We start from the raw sequence: 21,559 nt of genomic DNA on the forward strand, positions 1-21,559 counted from the left end.
GTAGCAACAAATATTCTTGAAAATGCTCTTTATGACATAAAAAGCTATAATCAAAATATACAATTAAAAACATTGGCTTGAATTAATAGAAAAAAAAAATAAAAATAATGATGTAGGATGACTAGTCAATAAATTGAAATTAAAATGAAGTTAAAACAATACATATTTTATATTATTTTAAAATGTTACTTTTATGGTTTCTACTCTAATCTTCTTTCTCTCCTTAATTACAGTGACTAGACTTGGGCTATTACCTTCATCTTATTATTTAAACTATTGTCAAAACAAATTATAATACTTCAATTCACAGTTTTATTTCCGAAGAAAATAAAACTTTTAATTTGACCCAGTTTCTGGTTACGGCTTCGTGGTAGAAAGTCCCTTAGAATAAACAAAAAGTTTCTTTTCAATGGGATATTTGAAATTAAAAGTCGCACTAAATTTAATCTTTTGTTTTCCACCCCTGTAACTTATTAAAATAAACATTATAAGAGGTTTTCAAGGACATTCGGCCCTCGGTAATAATGTAATCTTTGGAACTAATGTTGTTCTGAAGCTATTTTCTTGTGAAATTTTTATGATTAAGGCTATGGGTACATAATTCGCAAATATTTTACGGCTATCCCTAACTTTTCTGTCTTTACATGGCAAATTACGTGTAGTAAAATTCACACTGGTATGGATATGTAAATATTACTAGAATGTCATTCTACTTGACAATGTCATAACTAACATAAAGAGATGCCTTTTGAATGTTCTTGGATAATTGTTATTTTTTGTATAATTGCAAATTATTAATTCAGTTAATAAATATGATAATTTTTTCACTAACTATGTATTCAGTGATTGTAATAGTTTATATGTACCTACAACAAAAACTAATACTCAATCGAGAAAAGAGGAAAAGTGTTAAAGTGATTTTTTAATAATATATTGTTACTATGGAACGCTTACAATTTAAACATCTTTAACAACAAAATACTTGGATAGCACAATATATCTTGATGTATTCTCTGCTTCTATCTTCCATAAATAATACACAATAAATAACTTTTTATAAAGTTCACGTCTTAAATCAATTATTTATCAAATACATTATATATCAATATTATTTAATCAACACCTCAAAATATTCCCGATTCATGTTAAATATTTAAAATTGTCACTGATTGTCAGTGTCTGACTGACATTATCCTGACAATATTCTATTCGACTGAGTGCGTTGTATGACAAAGATAGATTTGGAAAATATTACCACGGACATTGTGTTCATTTTTTTCGAATCCTGAAAAAACCAATAAATATTTTTGAAAAGTGTAAACGCAAAATGAAATACTAAATTATTGCCAAGGGCCGAAAGTCCCTTAGAATAAATAAAAAGTGTATTTTGAATGAGATATTTGAAATTAAAAATAACACTAAATTTTCTCTTAGTTTTTCACCCCTGTAACTTATTAAAATAAACATTATAGAAGTTCTGAGGGACTTTCGGCCCTCGGTAATAACGTAATCGTTCATTCTGCGTTTAAATTTTTCAAAAATACTTATTAGCTTTCTCATGATTCGAAAAAAATGAATCCCCATTTGAATAGCGTTGCAGCCGAAAATACGTACCGATCCTCTTAACTATTTAGATGGGAAATAAGCCACAATTAAATTGAAAAAAAAAATAATTTATTAACGGTTCGACGCCCAAATCGGGTGTCGTTGTCAAAATACAAAATACTACTGACATATTAGTAATATTTTTTATTCTGACAACGACACCCGATTTGGGGTCGAAACGTTAATAAAATTACTTCTTTCAATTTAATTGTGGCTTATTTCCCATCTAAATAGTTAATCATTGGAACGAAATTTTTCAAATAGGTACTCTCTTAAAAAATATGTGTTTTGGGAAAATTAAATTCGATAATAAGATTAAATCTTGACTTAATTTGTGACTGTGGCAATAACTTACCTGTTAAGTTGCGATACACGAATGATAGCCACCTAATTTTTTTGTTTTTATATTATACCTATTATCACAAATAGGTATCGCCGAAATACAAATTTGCATATAATCACGATAATTTCAAAATGATTTAATTCTAAATTGGATTTTTGATTTGAGTAAAAAGCTTCAATTGTGTACCGTTTTGTCGTTGTATTATTATAATACAAGTCTTATAATACAAATTAAGAAATAGCTGTTCTTACACTTCTTAACAATTATTCTTCAAAATGCTCTTTATGACATAAAAAGCTATAATCAAAAATATACAATTAAAAACAATGGCTTGAATTAATAGAAAAAAAAAAATAATGATGTAGGATGACTAGTCAATATATTATTTTAAAATGTTATTTTATGGTTCCTACTTTAACCCTCATAAGGCGGTGCGGGGTGCAGCTGCACCCCAGACCTTGCTTTTCTCACCCAACTTTTTTAATAATTTTTTTTTATTTTTGTCCATTTTTTTATTCGCATTAAACTCAATCCTACACGCATTCCACCCATTACAGTATTTAAAATTCATTGCGTTTACGTGATTTTTTGGAAAAGTGACTGTGGGGTGCAAATGCACCCCGCACCGTCGTTAACATTTACTATAATATTTTAAAACTTAAATTTCTCAAGTGTGTTTTAGAGAGAATTATGTTAAAAAAAATAGAGTTTTACGTTTCTTTTGTTTGAAATAGTAATGTCAGCTTGTAATACAATCCTCAAGAATTTATTATAAGTCGGTGCGACTTCTTGTGTAGGAGAATTGATAAGCTGTAATATTACTGTCGACGGAACATTTTGATAAAAATATTGGTGAAGAAGAAGTCGCCTATAAACCTGAAACGATACTTCATTATAATAAAACAAAAGAAGCTGTTGACATAGAGCACAAAATGGCCCAACTATATACAACAAAGCGCTATGGGTGTTACTTATGTCGGATAAAAAAAGATCCAAAGTCCCGGCATTACTCTATTGTACTTATGTAAAAACTAATATTTTATGTACAATAATTAATGAAACTAATGAGTACACAGAAAAGATTAAAGCAAGAATAGGACAGGCAAGAAATGCTTTCAACAAACTGAGAAAAGTACTCTGTAGCAGGGACATTACAATTTCTTTAAAGATAAGACTTCTGAGATACTACGTGTTCTCCTTATTATTCTATGGGTTGGAGGCTTGGACATTAAAGAAGGATGTTTCGGACAGATTAGAAGCCTTCGGGTTATAGGCCAAGAGAAGAATATTAAGAATAAGTTGGGTGGATAGGGTTACGAATATCGAGGTGTTGAAAATAATAGGAAAAGATAGGATTTAAATACAATTAAAGTCCGAAAACTGCAATATCTGGGACATATTATGAGGGGCGAGCTTTATAACTTGTTACAATTAATAATACAAGGAAGAATACAGGGTAGAAGAAGTCGCGGAAGAAGACGCATCTCCTGGTTAAACAATTTGAGAGAGCTTGGTTTAATTGCACTTCTGCTGATCTCTTTAGAGCAGCCGTATCGAAAGTGCAAATTGCCGTGATGGTTGCCAACCTTCTTAGAGGAGATGGCACACGAAGAAAAATAATGTAAAAAGTTTGTTTGTGTTGCTATGATAATCTTTTTATAAAGAAATAAGTATATTGTTTGAAAAATTATGTTTCATAGTATAATAAAATAGTTTACATTATCTTGTAAACCAATTTCCCCGACGTGTACATATAAAAAAATGGATAAACCGATGGGGTGCAAATGCACCCCGCGCCGTTGTTTACATAAGAATCTGGGCACCGCTTTACGAGGGTTAGTCTCCTTTCTCTCCTTAATTACAGTGACTAGACTTGGGCTATTACATTCATCTTATTAGTTAAACTATGGTCAAACAACATATTAATAATTCAATTGAAAGTTATTTCCGAAGAAAATAAAACTCTTAGTTTGACGAAGTTTCTGGTTACGGCTTCGTGGTTTCTATTACTTGCTTACCATACCAATATTGAAGTAAAGAAGACTAAGGGAGAAACCTTGTACTCTGTAAATGTACCTCTACCATATACTGGCTTTGAATACAGGGGAGTTCGTTAAGGAGGTCCGAAAAAAATCGATCCTTATATAGTACGGGACCTGAAAAGAAGGTCGAAATGTACCCACCTGCTTGCCGGATGAAACATTTTTTTTTATTAAATTTCATATATAGACAAACAGGAACAGCATATGTTGCCTATCAAAATCGTCTCATATCTATCCTTAAGGGTGGGGCTGTAGGGGTTGAAATCAATATTTTAAGCACATTTTTGTTAATTTTTTTTAAAGTATGAGATAATAATTTTATTTTTAAATTAAATAGGCATATTAAGTATAATTCAAATAATATTCGAAAAAAAATTTAAGAAAAATATTGAAAAATTAGCCAACGGTGGCATATTTTTAAAGACACCTAAAAAAACAATGAATTTTGCGGTGGGCATCAGAACTTTCAGAAGTCAAAACAACGAAATTTTTTAAAGAAAAAAGGGTGAAAATCAACATATTTATTATTGCTTAACAAAATATAAGCATAAAACAAAAAATACCTCGACAGTGTTACCTCGAGGAATGTCTAAAGAAAATATTATGTACAAAATTCCAGGTGAGTTGCTCAAGTAGTTACAATGTCTATAAGCTTTGAAAAAAAGCAGTTTTGAGAAAAACGCTTTGAAAGTATTGTCAACTTTTATTTTCATTTTTTTGTCTGTTAAATCGTAAAGTGATGCAAACCGGAATATGTTTTTGAATCGCAGAGTAATTTACAAAAGAAGATAAGAACAGCTGTTGACCGTTTTCCACTACGCTCAAACGCACTGACGCGAAGATGCTGCAAAGGGAGTCGAAGATCGAATAGTGTTGAATATTTCTATCTTCGACTCGCTTTGTAGCAGGTTGGCGTCAGCACGCTTGAACGTAATGAACAACGGCCAAAGATATTCCGGTGTGCATTATTTTACGATTTTACAGACAAAAAAGGAATTGAAAATAAAAGTTGACAATATTTTAACCATCCGATGACCAACCTTTTTTGTTACACGGATGACCAACGGGGGTAAAAAATGACCCCAAGTCAAAAATGACAATTTACAAAAAAATGAAGTTGTTTTAAGAAATGTAATAATGTATTCATAATTTTAAAGTTACTATTGTATCAATAAATTATAAATAAACATTAGTAAAACATATTTTCAATTACAACTGAATAAAAACGGGAATCATCATTCTGAACTTAAAACTAATTTTTTTTTCAAATATACACTAATTACGTCGCCACAGGTTAAGCAATCAATTTTTTTTTTCGATATTGAAATGTTTTTTATATCAAATTCCACATAATAGACGGTATTCACTTAATATAAAATTGGAATATGGAAGGCCAAGGGAGTTCGCCTTTGACCCCAAATTCAGAAAATATTTTTTTTTCGTAAATATACGGAATTTTTTTTATTACAAAATATGAGGGTATCTAGAATGATATTAAAGTCAAATAAAAAAATAATAAATTTAAAATTGAAAATATTTCTGAATTTATTAAATAAAAACATGCATTGGGGGCCAAATTTACCCCCTTGGGTCATCCGAGGGTTAAACGCTTTTTCCTCAATACTACTTTCTTCAAAGGACGTAGACTTGTAACTTTGAAAACTACTCGACCGACCCACCTGGAATTTTGTAATATATGGCTAGCCTGGAACTAAAGTGGTGTATGTCGCAAATGTATGAAAATTGAGATTTTGTTATATTTGACTTTAAAAGCTAGTAATTTATCAGTACTAAAGTGGTCTATGTCTAAATCTCAGTCAGAGTCCGTAAAATAACAAGGTACCACTTTTACTTTTGGGGAAATTGAAATTTGTTAAAATTCGTAAGGGGTCTATGTAACACTATGCATCATAGACCTATTGATTTCTACCAAAGTAAAAATTCTAAATTCTAAAGTGGTCTATGAAGCACATTAATCAACGAAACTAAAGTAAGAAAGGGAAGAAAGCAAATGAAACAAGAGGGTTTATAGGGGAAATACGTCAGAAAGAGATGTAGAGCTTCAGGAGAGGAATACACTAGTATAAAAGGAAAAGTTATGGCCGCTAAAACGTTTTTTTACATTGAATGTAATTGTCGTCTAAAATGTAGTAATAGAGTGCCAGAGAATGTCCAAAGAGAAGTACATGACAGATTTTACAAACTACAGGATTGGAACGCTCAAACTAGCTTGTTGTGTGTAGGTACAGTTAGAACTAAAGCACCTGAACGTCTCCGAAAAAAAAAATACACCCAGAATCTGCGAGTCGTAAACAATATTCACGGATATTTCAACTAAATGTTCAGAACGTGTGTAAATTTTTTTTAAAGTATTACAAATAAGTAATCATCGATTAGATTATGCACTAAGAGTAAAAAAAGCCGAAAATAGTGATATCCCCTCCCCGATCAAAGAGGAAGAAAAGTTCCTGGAAATAAAATAAACAAGGAGAAGTTGAAGTGGATTCGTGATCATATTAAGAGTTTTCCTAAATTTAAGAGCCACTCTATGGAGGAAGGACCTCAAAGCGTCAATATTTAGCACCCTCTTTAAATATTTCCAAAATGTACGAACTGTTTAAATGTAAATTAATTACTGAAGGAAAACCAGTTCTTAAAAAAAGTATCCATGAAAAAATCTTTAGAACCGAATTTAATATTCATTTCTATATACCTAAAAAAGATACTTGCAAATTTTGCGATGCATTTCAAATAAGTTTAAATGCCGAAAATAATAAAGAAAAATCAGAAGAAATAAAAATAAAAAGGGACCAGCATATTGCTCTGTCTCAAAAGGCTAGGAAACTTCTGAAAGATTACAAAAACGAGTGCGTGAAGCCGGACAGTACAGGTGTATTAATTACATTTGATTTTTTGATAAGAAATCGTTTTTCTGGACATGTCGTATGAGACCAAAGGGGCTAGAGGTTCTCAAGAAGTGATAAGTTGTTTATACCTATCACTATTTTAAAAGCGACATTCCTCCTCATGCTACAAAACTTGTTCTCTTTAGTGACTGTTGTTGGGGACAAAATCGGAACTGGAATTTGTTACATTTTCTTATGTACATGGTTAACGTTTTACCGAACATTCAAGATATCTATGTAAATTATCTGGTTACCGGTCACACATATTTACCCAACGATGGCGATTTTTCATTTATTAGTAGGGCACAGAATTTAACCCAGTGTACACTCCTGAAGCATGGATGGAATTAATTTCAAACTGTCGAAAGCGCCACCCATTTCGTGTAAAAAACATGGTGGATAAGTTTGTGTCACTTGATAAGTTGAAGAATTTTAAGTCACGTCATGCCCTGCGGGGTTCTGGCGTAATGATTTCCCAAATACGCAGAATCAAGTTCTCCAAAGATACATCGGTAATGTTTTTCAATGATGATTACTCGGATTCTTATAATGCTATAGATCTAAATAAAATGAATTCTTTTCAAGAATTTGCACAAGTATTAAAGAACTTTTCCCCGGAGCTTGCCGCATATATTAGACCCTTATCTTTTAATAAAATGAAAGATATAAAAAAATGCTACAATTTGTACCTCCTGTGCATCATCCATTTTATCTTTCTTTACCCCATTACAATCGCAGAGGTGATGGGGAGGATAATGAAGACATACTACCACCATTTCGAGGTGAAGATTTGGATGAATTAGTATACTTAATTATTTTTAATAATTCTAAAATGGTCATGTTACATTTTAAATAAAAAAAAATTAACAAAATGAAGTTCAGTTATCAGTAAGAATTTTTTTATGTTTGTAAGATTTTTGGTAACCGTAATTAAACTTTTGTACAAAAATTTTGGTTTTAGTTCCTGTACCAACCGCCTTATACATTAAAATGTATTTTTTTAATTTTCTTGAAAAAGTGGTTTTGTTACTTAGACCACTTTAGTTCCAGGCTAGCCATATTTTCTTTAGACATTCCTTGAGGTAACGCTGTCGATATATTTTTTGTTTCGAGCTCATCTTTTATTTAACAATAATAAATACGTTGATTTTCGCATTTTTTGTGCAAAAAAAATTTCTTTGTTTTGATTTCTGAGTGATACCAAAATGTCAAAAATCGTTATAACTGAAAAAACTCGAGAGAGTTATCTCGATAAACATATTATAAGCTAATAAAATCTTTTTGAATTTTTTGTTTACCCTGATTCAATGATAAGTTCGGATATCCACCGCAAGATAAATTTTTTTTTCGAGGTGAATTTTTTTTGAGTATTCTTTGAATTTTACTGAATAGGCCTATTTAATTTTAAAATAAAATAATTATATCATACTTTCAAAAAAAATTCACAAAAATGTGCTTGAAATGTTGATTTCAACCCCTACGCCCCCCCCCCTTAAGGATAGCTATGACACGATTTTGGTAGACAACATATGCTGGTCGTGTTTGTCTATTTATGAAAGTAGATGGGTACATTTCGACCTCCTATTCGGATCTTAGACTATTAGAAAAACTCTAAATTGTCAGATTAAGATAAGGTAAAGTTACAATAGGTACATGTAAAACAGTGTATATTTCAAAAATCTGTCGATTTGAGCGGGGAGTAAGGAAATGAGCGAGTCACAAAATTTCACAAAAAAAGCGATTTCGAGAAATGAACGTCAGATAGAAAAGCTAAAAACTACGTGTTCAATATTTTTCAAAAGTCTATCGAATATTACCAAACACGACCCCCCACGAAGAGAAGTGGGGGGTAAATATAAAATTTTAAATACGAACCCCGCGACATTTCGCGAAATGAGCATCAGATCGAATAACTGCAAAATACACGTATTGAATTTTTTTGAAAAATTTATCGAATGGCACCAAACACGACACTCCACGGAAATGGGGTGGGAGGTTACTTTGAAATCTTAAGAGGAAACAGTGGCGATCAACAGGTAGCGAAAACGCGTTCCAAGATTGCGGCTGTAATTTTGAATATTTTTTCGAGATATTTGGCACACGTATTTGTAATATAATAAAGAATAGCGGTACAGAGCCCAATTTGAAAAATATATTAATATGTGGAAATTACTCTGTAATTAAATAATATATTAAAAAAACGAGCCTGTACCGCCATTAAGAAGAACAAAAAAATACACTTTCTTCAAATAAACTTTTTTTATCCGATGCCTAGCTTTTGTGTCATTTTGGAACTACGAATGAAATAAAAAATTTTAGTAGTTCCAAAATGACACAAAATCTAAGCATCGGATAAAAAAGTTTATTTGAAGAAAGTGTATTTTTTTGTTCTTCTTGATGGCGGTACAGGCTCGTTTTTTTAATATTGTATTTAATTACAGAGTAATTTCCACATATTAATATATTTTTCAAATTGGGCTCTGTACCGCCATTCTTTATTATATTACGAATACGTGTGCCAAACATCTCGAAAAAATATTCAAAATTACAGCCGCGATCTTGGAACGCCTTTTTGCTACCTGTTGATCACTACTGCTTCCTCTTAAATAGAAGCCCCAATTTTTGATCTCAGATTTGGATTCTTTACGTAAAAATAAGCAACTTTTCGAGACATTTTTTCGAATTATGGATAGATGCGCTATAGTCGGAAAAACGATTAATGGAGATGGAAAATTAGATTAAAAAATGAAAAGTCCCCCACTTTATGGAAAACTTAACTTAACCCTTTTTTTTTGCTTTACGACACAATCTTCACAATCCAATAGGTACCCATAACGCTTGAGTAACTGCAAATTTAGCGTACTTTCCTCCCCTACTATTACTAGATCAATTTACTTTCGTACTTCTTAATCTGTATAATAGAGTTCACTGTGACTGTCGAGTGTCTAGCGATAATCCGAAACGTTCGCAAATTCGTGAAATATACTATAATTAAGACAAGGATGTATAGTCTAGAGAAATAAGGTTTTTGTCGGGACACTTGAGCAGCCAGGTGGCAAATGGATTTTTTGGGTACTATACAGGGTGAGGCAGATAAAGAGCCTATTAGAAATATCTCGAGAACTAAAGGTAAGATAATCATGAAAATTGTTATACAGGGGTTTTGAGGTGTGAGCTATTTAATGAAAATATTTTGGTCTCTTTGCTACTTCCGGTTATACCGGAACTTGTTTGTAACTTCGTTTTTTTTTAACCTTCCGCCGGTAACGTGAATTCTTGTAACATAGTTGGTAACGTCGGTCTACGACACCGACTTTTTTAATAATGAATATCTTAGGTTGTGATTTTGTGTTAATATTCTGATGTGACTAAATGTTTAATATAACTATACTTAAATAACAATATAGTAAGAAATGATCAATATTTATTTATATTCGGGAAAAAAATGCACATTAAAAAAAAGTGGCTTCTTTTCGATGGTAACATAATTGACAAACAATTTACAAAAACATATCAAGTTTTTGAATACAAAGTATCAACAAACATATCGACAAGGGTTGAATTGTCACAAAAAAAATAAAATTATTCAACAAATGTCCAACACAAACTGAAACTATTGTCCGTTTGTTTCCTCATTTTTTTATACACTCCACTGCACCGCACTGTACGGTTCTGGTTCGGAATTAGCAACAATTTCGTCAAAAAGTTGTTGCAACGTGATTTGTTCTCTTTCATAATCAATATTCATATGCAACTCCTAAAATTAGCATCTATTATTTAAACTGACTATGCACCAAAAACGACAAAACTTACCGTTAAGTATAACACAAATGGTAACCTCGGTCTCTCACACCGTCAGGTCAAATAACATATGAACTATCCACACTTGGCCACAGATTTTTCAAGACTAAATAGTGTGATGAGAATTTGAAAGCTACCTGGCCGCGGGGACAAAAAAAATGCGCATTTGAGTTTTACCGCGAAAAATCCGCTACGTCGGTGTCAGGGACCGTACGTTACCACTCGAAGGTTAATGGGACACCCTGTATATTTTTACATTTTTGGATTCTCCTCGATTTCTTCTTTCTTTAAATATAAGGTTTTGTAATATTATACAGGGTAGGTTAAAAGATAATTACGTTTTCTTATTAATTTCGTAGCAAAATTCACACCCTGTAGGATTGTAGTAGTTTAACATAATAAACTCTATTTATCTTCAAATGATTTTTAATATAGTCTTCTATTGTTAACAATTATTAGTATAGCTAAATTTTTCGTTTTAGTGTACAGGGTTGGTCGCAACACGGAATGAGTATTTTCTGAGTTTTCTTAAATGGAACACCCTTTATTTTAGTATTGTAATGAAATGTTGTTTTATGTTACATTTTAATTACTTAAGCACTCCCTATACCTAACTGCTTTAATTTGTGAGTTATTGGTGAGTCAAGCAAAACATCAATTGCAACACAAAATATGTGAAATTGTATTAGGTTGGCCGTGAAAATATTCAATCACAAATAATTTTTTGGAAATAAATACATATTAATCTAGACTGATACCTAAAATTGCCAATAATGGTTGAGCTATCAAAATACCATCGAAGTTAAGATTGTTGGTGCGATTAACAATTAAGCACAAATTAAAGCTGTTAGATATAGGGAATGCTTAAGAAATAAAAAAGTACCATGAAATATCATTTCATTACAATACTAAAATATAGGGTGTTCCATTTAAGAAATCTCAGAAAATACTCATTCCGAGTTTAGACCCACCCTGTATACTAAAATTAAAAATTTAGCTATAATAATAATTGCTAACAATAGTAGACCAGTGTGGACTTATGGGATAGAATTATGGGGAACCGCCGCACATTCCAACATTGAAATCATACAAAGATTTCAGTCCAAAATATTGAGATCAATACTAGGAGTTCCATGGTTCATAACCAATGAAGCCATCCATCGGGACGCCGGACTACCATACGTCAAAGATGACATAAAAGAGTGCGCGAAAAAACATACAGAAAAACTTAAAGTGCATCCAAACGTGTTAGCAAAAAATTTAGTGAATAAACCGCGTACTGTTCGTAGGTTAAAACGAAAAGTTCCGTTAGAGTTAAGTGAACAATAGGTACTAAATTAATGTGTATAAGTTTATGTCAGAAATAGTCAGTGTTGTAGGCTAAGTTTTAAAAAAGGGGTGCATCACTGGATGCCTCCCTACATGTCATTCCTAATTATTGTCAGTCCTATTACTTATTGTCTGTTATCTACCTAAACATTTAGGTTTAGATTGTATAGATAGATTGTAATAAATGTGGGGTTAAAATAAAAAAAAAAAAACAATAGTAGACTATATTGAATATCATTTAAACATAAATAGAGTTCACTATGTCAAACTACTACAATCCTACAGGGTGTGAATATTGCTACGAAATTAATAAGGAAACGTAATTATCTTTTAACCTACCCTGTATAATGTTACAAAACATTATATTTTAAGAAAGAAGAAATCGAGGAGAATCCAAAAATGTCAAAATATACAGGGTGTCCCATTTACAAAAACGAAGTTATAAGCAACTTCCAGTATAACCGGAAGTACCAAGTAGATGAAAATATTTTCATTAAATAGATCAGTCTTCAAAACCCCATTATTCAAATTTTCATAATTCAGTTACCTTTATTTCTCGAGATATTTCTAATAGGCCCTTTATCTGCCTTATCTGCCTCACCCTATATACCTAATACATTATAACTACAAAAATGCCCGTCACAGTTCGGACGAGAAACTTAGTTATTAACAAATAAGGATCAAAAATGTCAGTTTTTTTGTTTAAATCGCTACAGGTACAAATAGGGTAATTATATACAAGGTGTCCCAAAAGTAGCGGAACGGTCGAATATTTCGCGAACTTAACATCGGATCGAAAAACTGAAAAATACGTTTTCAATCATTTTCAAAAATCTATCCAATGACACCAAACAATAATCCCCACTACACCTCCTGGGGGTGGGGTGGGGGTAAATTTAAAATCTTAAATGGAAACCCCCAGTTTTTCTTGCAGATTCTAATTCGTTACGTAAAAGTAAGCAACTTTTATTCAAGACATTTTTTCGAACTTTGGATAGATGGCGCTCATAATTGGGAAAAACGATTTATCCTGATACCATAGGTAAATTATAGAAACGGTCTAGTATCTCACGAAATACACTTCCAAATGAGAAACTAAAAAACAGATTTTTAATCTTTTTCGAATAACACCAAACGTGACCCTCCAACCCACCCCTTGGAGGTGGGGGCAGGGTAACTTTAAAATCTTAAATAGCAACCCTCACTTTTTATTACAGATTCGGATCCGTCATGAAAAATTAAGCAACATTTATTCGAAACATTTTTTAGAATTGTTAATAGATGGAAAAATACGATTTATTAGCGCCATCTATCAAAAATTTAAAAAAATGTTTCGAATAAATATTGCTTGATTTTTTATGACGAATCCGAATCTGCAATAAAAAGTGGGGGTATTTAAGATTTTAAAGTTACCCCCCACCCCACTTCCAGGGGGTAAGTTGGAGGGTCATGTTTGGTGTTATTGGATAAGTTTCCGAAAAAGATTAAAAATCTCTTTTTTGGTTTCTCATTTGGAAGTGTATTTCGTGAGATATTAGACCGTTTCTATAATTTACCTATGGTATCAAGATAAATGGTTTTTCCCCATTATAGCGCCATCTATCCACAGTTCGAAAAAATGTCTTAAATAAAAGTTGCCTACTTTTACGTAATGAATCCAAATTTGCAAGAAAAACTGTGGGTTTTCGTTTGAGATTTTAAAATTACCCCCACCCCACCTCCAGGGGGTGTAGTGGGGATTGGTGTTTGGTGTCATTAGATAGATTTTTGAAAATTATTGAACACGTATTTTTCAGTTTTTCGATCCGATGTTTAGTTCGCGAAATATTCGACCATTCCACTACTTTTGGGACACCCTATATATTATTTAGAGTATTCGTATTTTAATAGATTAGCCAAGGTTTCAAATGGCACTTTTTGAATTTTGGTCAGATCATTTTTTGCTTCCGAAATTTCAATATAAGACTAAAATTTCAAAAATAAAAAATGTGCTATAACTTTTGCAAAAATGGCCTTAAGACTTTCATATTGCACGAAAAGTTGAGTCAAACATTCCATATAATACACAAAAATTTTTAGACGGTTCGTCAATTGGTTTAAATTTTATTCAACCCTTTTTTATCTTTATTCAATTTGTTTATCGCAAAGGGCTTTTTTTTGCAATGTTATTGTTCAGAAAATAATAATGACATAGCAATTCTGTGGAAACCACATGCAAGAAGAATAGTTATATTTTCAAAGTGTTGGAAATAACCATTAAAAAGTCGTTTTTATCACTCCGAAAAAAGTTTAGCAAAATAGAGTCATTTTTGGCTTATAAATAATTTGAATAGCTTTGTTAATATTAACTATAGAGTAAATCTGCTTTAGGATTTGAAAAGCTGGTATTTTTACACGAATTTTCAGAAAAAAACTTTTTGCCTAGGTTAATTAGGCTCAAAGTTAGCCACTTTTATTATTTAATTCGCAGTTACTTCTATATACATCAAATTCTCTTGTAACAGTGTTAGTTACCATATTACTCCGAAACGGCTTGGCCGATTTTTATGAAATTTTACACGTATATTCTATAGGACGGAGAAGAGTGTCCTGGAATAAGAGAGATAAAGATTCTCATAAGTTTTACAATAGGTAGAAAATATCCAATATCGAACTGGGTCAAGATTGTGTAATATCGACTAACATTTACCTTGATTGTTTATTTAAATATTTAGTGTACGAATCTTTGAGCCACGGGTGCTGAATAAGCAACCCGTGTATTTGTAAAAATAACATAGTTCGATTGTCAAATAATACAATGAAAAGATTAGAATAAACTTGGTGTTCGTCGAGGTAAGATGTTTCATTCTCCCTTAACTACTTAACATTGAAAAGAACCTGAAGATTAGAACTACATTAGTTACCAGAAGTTCCACATATATTACAGTTTTAACCTATTTTTTATACCCATAAGTTATAAGGGGGGCTGCCCCCCTGACATTTTTTTTATTTTTTGGGCAAAATTATTTACCATAATTTTATATGATGTAGAATAAAAAATACATTCAACCCTTAATTTTCACTCTTTTATCACCAACCCCTATTTGCTAATAGCCATCTATATATTTACATCTATAAAACTCTCCTGTCACAGTGTTAGTTTCCATACTCCTCTGAGACCGCTTGACCGATTTTTATGAAATTATATATATATATATTCGGTAGGTCTTAGATTCGGTCGTAATCTATATTTCATATCCCTGAGTGATAAGGGGAGTTCCCCCTGACATGTTGTAATGTTAGGTGGGGATGTGTGTACATAACGTACTCTATAAGACTACGAGTACATACAAATTTAAAAAATTGTGATCAAAATCCATCAACAAGCTCCGGCGATATTAATCGCAGCAGACGTTTGCAGAATCAATTTCATTTTTTGAGTTCACGGATTTTATTAATTCCCCTCCACCGACCACGAATTAATTCCGTTCGGAGCCATATTTAAAACTTTATTCACCACTCTGTTGAGGTTCAAAGTTCACTCAAACTTTTACACATAAACTATATATCTTCAACTTCCAAACAGCTCAAGTTAGGTTGCTTAATTGTTATAAACAAAGTAGCCGTAAATTAAATAAAAAAAGTTGCCAACTTTGACCGTAATTGACCTAGGCGAAAAGCTTTTCTTTTAAAATTCGTATAAAAATACCTGTTTTTGAAATCCCAGTGCAGTTTTAGCCTACAGTCAATATTAACAAAGTTATTCAAACGGTTTATAAGCCAAAAATGACTCTATTTTAGTAAAATATTTTCTGAGCGATATAAATGGCTTTTTAATGCTCTTTTTGAACGCTTTGAAAAAATGACTACTGTTCTTTCATACTGTTTTCACAGAATTGCTATATTATTATTATTTTATGGACAATAATATTGCGAAAAAAAAGCTCTTTGCGATAAACAAATTGAATAAAATTTAAACTAATAGGTCTGGATCCCGCGTATGAAAAAAAAGTTGATTAATAGCAAGCTGAAAATTTGTTAATAGCTTAAGGGTGTCTAGTCGGATAAACTTTGATATATGGGAACACTGGAACAGGGGCAGTTTTAATTGTGGAACAGGTTAAAAATTTGGAACGGTCAGACCACGAAAACGGCACATTTATTTTGTCCGACAGAATAGACTTACATTCTCCGAACAGAGATTAAACTCTCATGCAATAATCAGACTGCTATTTATCACCTGTCATAATTCCTGTCATTTGACATATTCTACATGTTCCACTCATTAAAACGCCCATTTGGTGATAAATAGCAGGCTGATTTTTGCATGAGAGTTTAATCTCTCTTCGGAGAGTTTAAGTCTGTTCTGTCGGACAAAATACATGTGCCGTTTTCGTGGTGTGACCGTTCCAAATTTTTAACCTGTTCCACAATTAAAACTTCCCCTGTTCCAGTGTTCCCATATATCAAAGTTTGTTCGACTAGAGACCCTTAAGCTATTAACAAATTTTAAGCTTGCTATTAATCAACTTTTTTTTCATACGCGGGATCCAGACCTATAATTGACGAAGCGTCTTAAAAAGTTTTGTGCATTGTGCAGACTGTTTGACTCAACTTTTCGTGCAATATAAAAGTTTTAAATTCATTTTCGCAAAAGTTATAGCAAATTTTTTATTTTTGAAATTTTAGATTTATTTTGCAATATCCGAAGCAACAAATGATCGGACCAAAATTTAAAAAGCGTTATTTTAAACCTTGGCTCATCTGCTAAAAGAAAAATATTATAAATAAGATATTTAAACACCCTAGTTTTACCTCTAGCGATTTAAACGAAAAAACTCCCATTTTGACCCTTGTTTGTTAATAACTAAATTTCTCGTAAAAAAACTGTGACGGGCATTTTTGTTTTTATAATATATTAGGTATATAGTACTCAAAAAACCCATTTGCAACCTGGCTGCTTAAGTGTCCCGAACATGGTATATTTTTGCCTTATTTCCCTGGTGTAGTAGGTTTCTACAATAATATTTTCCTCATTTATGTAAAGAATAGAATAGAATAGAAATATGCTTTATTGTCAATGAAAATTATACAAATTTTATGGACAAAGCTTAATATAAAGTCAGAAAAAATAAATAAATAATATCTAACAATAACAATAACAAAAATACAATTTTCTGAAATTTGATAAATAGTCAATATAAAAAAAATACAAAAATACAAAGTATAAATTAATAAAGTAAAGAAAAAAAAAACAAAATCGATATATTGCAACAATTTATAGAAATTGCAAAGTGAACATACAACAAAGTAAACTATAGACATAGGAACTAATAAGTTTAAGCTGCTGCATGTGACACCCAAATATAGATAAGTTTGGTTACTTGTACATTACTGTAATTTCCTAGTTAGTCATTAAGAAACTCTTCTACTGAATAGTATGATCTTTTAGATAGATGGGCTTTTGTCATTATACGGAACTTGGGGAAAGATGTTGCAGATTTGAGTTGTAAAGGAAGATGGTTGTATAGTTTTTTTGTGGAATATAATATAGATTTCTTTACTAACTCAGAGGACGGGATCGGTAAATAGACATCAAAATTTGAATTTCTGGTGGAGTAGTCATGATGAGGCCTTGTTGGAAAGACATGCATGTGTTTACGAATTAAGCAAACAGTTTTTAAAATATATAAAGGTGTAAGGGTTAAAATTCCGTGATCTTTGAAGTAACTTCTGCAATGTGTTGTTCTTCTGAGGCCAAACAGGTACCTTATTGCTCTTTTTTGTAATTTAAAAATAACATCTAATTGGGCAGCTGTACTAGAACCCCAAAAAGGAAGACCATATCGAAGATTAGACTCGAACAAGGAAAAATATGTTAGTTCAGAAGATGCTAAATTGAGTTCTTTCGAAACAGATCTTATAGCACAGCAGGCTGAGTCGAGTTTCTTACTTAACAAATCGATATGAAGGGACCATTTGAGGTTGCTGTCTAAAAAAATACCAAGAAATTTTACAGAATCAACGGTAGAGATCTGGCTGTTATTAACAAGCAGGGGTTGAAGAGCACTTTTATAGGATACTACTACTGTCTTGTCCACGTTAAAAGAGAGTAAAAGAGTAAATTAGAGTCAGGACAGGTTTTTATCGTAAACAAATCAGAAGTTATAGCTGCATGAAGAGATGCAATAGTTGAGTTGCTCCAAGTGATACATCAGCAAAAAGAAAAATTTTTCCATCGATTTTTAAGTTAGGGATGTCATTTATAAAGATAAAGAACAGTAGGGGACCCAATACTGAACCTTGTGGTACTCCACATACAATGTTTTTGAGACTAGAGTCAGTATCATTTTCTCTAACTAGTTGTTTCCTATTATTCAAGTAAGATTGGAACCAATTCAAAGAAATACCTCGAATCCCATAGAAATTTAGTTTTTTAATCAAAATGTCGTGATTTACACAATCAAAAGCTTTGGCATAGTCACAGAAAACAGTGGCAGTATAAAGATTATTGTTTAGTGCTTAGTAAAATTCATGAAGCACAGAAAACATGGCATCAGTGGTACATTTACTAGTTAAAAAGCCGAACTGATTTTGGGATAAGATGTTGTTATCAATGAGAAAGGATATAAGACGGGTTTCTATGAGTCTCTCAATAATTTTTGAAAGTACCGGTAGTAAGGCAATAGGTCTATAGTTGTTGCAAGCATTAGATTTTTCACCACCCTTCTGAAGGAGATTAATAATGGCTATCTTTAGGCACTCTGGGAATTTGTCTCTTTCAAATGAATCATTAATTAGTGAGACGAGGATTTCCAACACATTTTCTGTAAAATTTGAGAAGATTTTTGTGGATAGTCCATCAGTACTACAGGATGATTTGCTTTTGATAATATTGATAGTTTGGATCAGTTCAGATGTATCGATTGGTCTTATAAAGAATGGATTCGAGAACACTCCTGAATTAGGGAGCTAGGAAATGGGATCTTTTTGTGGCAAAATGGTAGAAGTTATATTTTTACTCACATTAACGAAGTATTCGTTTAGATTTTCCGTGTCTGGAAGGGCAAATGTTTGAACTGCGTGAGTTCTATTTCGAAGATCGTTTATTATGGACCAAGTTTCTTTTGCAACACTTTTAGAGCTTTCCAGACGATTTTGATAGTAAGCTTTTTTTAGCTGATTTGATGAGTTTTAGATAGGTTACCCTGTACTTGGTGATATATTGTGTGACAGAGACGTTGGTAGCAAATTTCTTGATATACAATAGTGAGCGCATATTTTTTGCTGATATGCGGATACCTTTGGTAGCTCAGGGTTTGTGATGTTTTGGCTTAATTGAATTTAAAGGAAATGCCTTATTGAAGATAGAGACAAGCTTTTCTATAAAATCGTTGAAATTATAGTCCACGTCCGCAGAAGAAAAATGCCACTCAGAAGTTAAGCATAAATTTTGAAATTTATGAAAATTCCGAGCGAAAAAAATCCTACCTAAACGTCGGGTTTTCGAGGAGGGTTTGCTGAAGATGTTAAACTTCGTAAATACTGCTTCGTGATCTGATAATCCCGCATTAATGATTGTAGAGCAGACATCAAGGGGTGAGAAATCTGAGACAATATAGTCAATTATAGTAGATGAAGTTTTTGTAATCCTTGTAGGAGAATTAACGTTCATTGAGAGACCATCTGATTCAAATATGTTGACCAAGGACATTTGGGTAACACAAGCAGCATCATAATTAATGTTGAAGTCCCCGCATAGAATTTTTCTGCTTTTATGAGGCAAGTCATCTAATAAATTTAGCAGGTTCTTAAAAAATAGTTCCACAGGAGAGTCAGGTGATCTATAGATGCAAATAATGTAAAGATTAAGATTTTTATTATAAACTAGGGAAAACTCAAAGAAGGCTTCATTTAACAGAAAGTCATATTTTGTTATCAGAGAAAAATCATTATTTCTAGAAAGAATTAGGGTGCCTCCATGAGCTGAACTTGGACGATCATACCTAGCAATTGTGGTATATTTTTCTGCAAAAAAAGGCTCGTCGACTTCAAGCCAGTGCTCTGTAACCGCAACTATCTGGGGAAATCCTAATTCCTCTAGAAACAAAAATAATTCGTCAGTTTTATTTCTTATAGAACGAATATTAATCAGAACCATACTAAAGTTGTCAACACTAAAATTATTCGAGGTTTCTAGTTCCTCAGAACACGTCGTATTGTTTAAAAATTTCGTCTTGGAGAGCTAGTAGAATAATAATTTCGGTGACATTCCCTTGATTTTTGTAGATGTATGATTCTTTCTGAAATTAGAAAGGACCTATAAGCAGCAAGATCAGCTTCCACCTCAGCTGGACCAATTCCATAGGCATCATTAAATTCTAGAAGAATTTTTCTTAGTTCCTTAGTCTTGGTAGGTAGTCCTTCGGAAGCCAAAAATAGTTTTACCCTGGTGTTGGTATATCCATCACAAAATACTGGGGCAGGCTGGTCGTGTAGGAAAGCAAGATGTAGCTTAATTGCTTTTAATATATCCGGTTCCCTTAATCTTGCTAGAAGATATCGACTGTTTGAGTTATTGGTTAATCTAACTCTTGTTGGTGTTAAGGATCCAAATTTATGGATGGTTCCAAAGTATCTTTCTTAAAGAAATTAATTTGGGAACGGAACGGATCTTTAGATTTGCAAATTTCGATGGCCTGCTTGTCAGTAAGTATATTTGTGTTTTCAACTTCATTTTTGTTTTTACTTGGAATGGTAATTGGATTTTCCAAGCTAACTGGGCTTCTGATGTGCTTCGGTTTCATATTTGACTCAGATGAAGTTGTTGGTTCGGAGCATGAGGATTCTGTAGACCATTTAATGTTTACACCAGGTGGTCAAATTTCCTTATTAAATAATAAGTCAATAGATGTTTTAGACTTAATACCTATTTTGAATGAGGACCCTGTTGTTGTGTTGGCGTCTTTAAGAAGTTCATAACATCTTATATATTCCTTGATACCTAGCTTCCTTTTAATGTAGTGAACTACTTGAGTAGAAGTGTAAATTGGGGTTAAGTTGCTAATAACGACAAAGTGATATTTATCTTCTGCACTTTTTGATTTTGTGACTGGACTAGCTTCGAAATGTTGATTGTCTTCGGTTTGAGTACTTGAAGTGACATACACAATGTTTCTCTTCGATACATCTTTATTCGTTGGTAGAGCAGGTAGTTTATTTGAAAGATTACTCATTTGATTAGATATTTCACTTACGTTTGAAGAGAGCCTATCTAGTCCCAATTTTATCTCAGATGAATTTGAATCTTGGACTTGCACCTTAATCTTGTCATTGGAACAGCCGAAAAAAACTGACTATATATTGAAGATATCTTGTTCCATCTGCCTTATCAATTTTAAAAGATACTCAGGATTTAGCAGGTTATTTAATTTATGGATCTCGTCAATTTTTTTCGTAATATAGTCTAATTTGCCGTCATTTTTGGTTAATAAATCATATGTCTCGATGAAAATTGGCAAATTATCAGTGAGTAAACAGATAAGACATTAAAT

General features: G+C 32.2%; 2 protein-coding genes across 3 annotated transcripts in view; both read right to left on the reverse strand.

Annotated features, from left to right (window-relative positions):
* The window catches only part of LOC114340667 (glucose dehydrogenase [FAD, quinone]), a 328,247-nt gene that overhangs the window by 185,509 nt on the left and 121,179 nt on the right, over window positions 1–21,559 (reverse strand). The window lies entirely within an intron of this gene.
* Window positions 1–21,559, reverse strand: part of LOC126890411 (glucose dehydrogenase [FAD, quinone]-like) — a 263,810-nt gene that overhangs the window by 90,096 nt on the left and 152,155 nt on the right. The window contains exon 1 of one of the 2 annotated variants that reach the window (XM_050659315.1): window positions 1,961–2,059. The exons of the other annotated variant lie outside the window; for it this stretch is intronic. The gene's annotated coding sequence lies outside the window, so the exon portion shown is untranslated. Of the gene's footprint in view, window positions 1–1,960; window positions 2,060–21,559 lie in introns of those variants that run through there. 2 annotated transcript variants of the gene reach the window in all.

This window comes from Diabrotica virgifera, chromosome 8 (genome assembly GCF_917563875.1).
Source record: "Diabrotica virgifera virgifera chromosome 8, PGI_DIABVI_V3a".
NCBI lineage: Eukaryota > Metazoa > Arthropoda > Insecta > Coleoptera > Chrysomelidae > Diabrotica > Diabrotica virgifera.